We start from the raw sequence: 3,845 nt of genomic DNA on the forward strand, positions 1-3,845 counted from the left end.
TTCTTATTCTTATTCTTATTCTTATTCTTATTCTTATTCTTATTCTTTTGAGACAGGGTCTCATTCTGTCACCCAGGCTGAGGGAAGTGGCACAATCACAGCTCACTGTAGCCTTGACCTCTTGGGCTCAAGTGATCCTCCCACCTCAGCCTCTTATGATGTATACCTCTTATTTCCTTTTCTTGTGTTATTAAAATGGCTAGGTACTCCAGGCTTGTTTAATAATGGCAATGGTACAAACCCTGTTTGTCTTAATACTGACTAATGGCAAAGGTATCAACCCTGCTTGTCTCAGTATTGACTTTAAAATGTTTCTAGGCTGGGCACAGTGGCTCATGCCTGTAATCCCAGCACTTTCGGAGGCAGAGGTGGGCAGATTACTTGAGGTTAGTAATTACTTGAGGTTAGGAGTTCGAGACCAGCCTGGCCAACATGGTGAAACCCCATCTCTACTAAAATACAAAAATTAGCCAGCCGTGGTGGCAGGCACCTGTAATCCCAGCTACTTGGGAGGCTGAGGCAAGAGAATTGCCTGAACCTGGGAGGCAGAGGCTGCAGTGAGCCGAGATCACAACACTGCACTCCAGCCTGGGCGATAGAGTGAGACTCCGTCTCAAAAAAAAAAAGTTTCTAACACTCCCCCATTAGTACAACCTTTGCTGTAGGTTTCTAATGGATACTCTATCAAGTTAAAGACATGTCATTCTCTATTTCAAAACAAAAAAAGAGTTTTGTTTTGTTTTTAATCATGAAAGAGTATTAGAGTTCATTAAATGCTTTTTTGGTTGCATCAGTTGAAAAGGTCATTCCTCCTTTTTGGTTTATTAATATAGTGAATTGCATTAACAGACATCCTAATGTTGAGCCATCCTTGCATTATACTTTTAGTACACGGATCCAATTTGCTAATATTTCATTTAGGATTTTAAAATCTATATTCATAAACAAATTTAGCCTTTGGTTATTTATTTATTTATTTATTTATTTATTTATTTATTTATTTATTGAGAAAGGGTCTTACTTTGTTACCCAGGCTGAAGTGCAGTGGTGTGATCTTGGCTCACTGCAGCCTTGACCTCCCAGGTTCAAGTGATCCTCCTGCCTCAGCCCCTCAAGTAGCTGGGACTACAGGTGCGCACCAGCATACCTGGCCGATTTTTGTATTTTATTTTTATAGAGACAGGGTTTTGCTATGTTGCCTAGGCTGGTCTCAAACTCCTGAGCTCAAGCCATCTGCCTGTCTCGGCCTCCCAAAGTGCTAGGATTATAGGCATGAGCCACCGCGCCTGGTTTTATCTTCTGTTGTTGTTGCTCAAATCATTGTTCACTTTGATATCAGCGTTATACCAACTCATAGAGTGAGTTTGTAAGACCTTCGTGCTTCCCTAAGCTCTGAAAGTTCAAACACAGGAATTTTTTTGGCAGAGCTTACCATAGAACCACCTTGGCTTTGTGTCTTTTTTGGAGGTAGATGTTAAACCAGTTTTTTTCCATTATTGGTGGTCTATTTAGGTTTGATAGTATTTCTTAAATCAATTTAGATGATTTACATTTTCCCTAAGCATTGTAAATTTAATGTAGTTGTACACAGTATGTTCTTAATCATTTAATAAGCTCTGTTTCTATTTTTTTATTTTTGTAATTTAAAAAAAGTTTTGTAAAGGTGGGGTCATACCATGTTGCCCAGGCTGGTCTCGAAATCCTGGGCCCAAGCGATCCTCCTGCCTTAACCTTCCAAAGTGTTGTGATCACACCATTGTACTGCAGTCTGGGCATAGGGTGAGACCCTGTCTGAAAAAAAAAATGCAAGTAAAGAGATGTTTTGCTATATTTGTTGTTAATCTCTAGCTTTGATGATCTGTGAACAGTATGGGTCATAAGGTTTTTATTTGGGGGAATTTACGTAAATTTTCTTGGTTACATATTACACAGGCAATTTTAAAACTAGTTCATGGGTTGTTGAAAAGAATGTCTATATGTGGAAAGTCCTATAAGAACACCGATATCTACTAAGTCCAGCTTATTAATTATGTTAGCCAAAACTTGTTACTTAACTGATATATCAATTTTTTTCTCCTCTGAGTTCTTTAGTTATTTCCTTCCCCCTTGGTCTCTCCATTCTTAGTTTCTGGAATCCCTGTGTTGGTCAACGTCAAATCTCTTGGAGCTAGTTTACATGTCATTTAACATTTTTTCATTTTAACCATATCGAGAATAGAACGATAATGATTTGGTTTTAGAATCCAAATGCTACTGAGCATGTGAAATCAGCTGGCGATTGATTGTGTAAGTACTACTCAAATGATAACATTTAACAGGTTAATAAAACAGCACAAATTGGGGAAAGCACATTGGGATGCAAATGATCAAATAGCAGAATGCTGAACTTTATGAAGTCAGTTCAGTCAAATATTTACTAAGCATTCTGTGAATGGTGTAGGCACAGGGCAGTAGAAGCTACTGGCCTGCTCTCATGACAATGCAGGCCTCTTGGAGAGACGGGACACACACCCATGCAATAAATACGGTTATGCAACATGGCATAAATTCTTTGACCAGCGGGAGATGGGAACCAATGGATGAATTCTCCCCTTTCTTTTTTCACATAAAGGGATACAGTTTATAGGGCTTCTTGGAGGACTAATCCATGGAATCAAACAATTGTACTTAACAGCAGTTGGTTTAACAACGCAACCTGGAATAGGTTCTCCTCCTCTGCTGTTTTACTCTCTTTGCCCCTCTCTCCTGCTTCCTGGGATTTCACTCCCTATGAAAGTGGTAGCAAATTATCTCAGGAGTTTGAGACCAACCTGGCCAACATGGTGAAACCCTGTCTCTTCTAAAAATACAAAAATTAGCTGGGTATGGTGGCGGGCACCTGTAATCCCAGCCACTAGGGAGGCTGAGGCAGGAGAATCCCTTGAACCTGGGAGGCGGAGGTTGCAGTGAGCGTGGCACTCCAGCCTGGTTGAGGACAGAGTAAGTCTCCGTCTCAAAAATAAAATAAAATAAGGCCAGGCATGGTGGCGCTCGCATGTAATCCCAGCACTTTGGGAGGCCAAGGCAGGTGGATTGCATGAGGTCAGGAGTTCAAGACCAGCCTGACCAACATGGCGAAACTGTCTCTACTGAAAATACAGAATTAGCTGGGAGTGGTGGTGTGCGACTGTAATCCCAGCTACTCAGGAGGCTGAGGCAGGAGAATCGCTTGAACCCAGAAGGCAGAGGTTGCAGTGAGCTGAGATAGCGCCATTGCACTCCAGCCTGGGTGACAGAGTGAAAATAAATAAATAAATAAAAATAAAAAATAAAGTGGTAGCACAAAGCCCTTTGCCTCAGGCTCTGCTTATTTAGGAACCAATGCTAAGACAGCCTGTAGCTGAAAGTTCAGGTAAAGTTGATTCAGGGGCTGCTCAAAAGGCTGTTTCCAGAACTTGGTGTTTCTTGGTTTTAACTGGATTAGCTGCATTCTCTGACAGGCACTCTCCTGGTGGTACTAAGATGGCCCTGGGAACCTCAACAGTGAAGACCTCCAGGTTCATATTTCATGGGAAAGAGTCCTTATCCCAATACCTCAGACAGAAGTCCCAGAATTGAGTTATTGGCTCTGACCAGCCATCCCTAAACCCATCACAGTACTTAAGAGAATGCCATGCTTTCCCTGGCTTTTGCCTTGGCAAGAGTCCCAATGGAAGCTCATGGATGAAGAGTGGGAGAGGGATAGGTTCTCAAACAAAAATCGCAACTGTTGCTGGAAGAAAGGGGAATAGATATAGATGTTGTCTAGGCTAATAACAAGGAAAGGTAGAAGAAACCAACCCGGCCGGGCGCAGTGGCTCAAGCCT

Source organism: Piliocolobus tephrosceles, chromosome 16, assembly GCF_002776525.5.
Source record: "Piliocolobus tephrosceles isolate RC106 chromosome 16, ASM277652v3, whole genome shotgun sequence".
NCBI classification, from domain to species: domain Eukaryota; kingdom Metazoa; phylum Chordata; class Mammalia; order Primates; family Cercopithecidae; genus Piliocolobus; species Piliocolobus tephrosceles.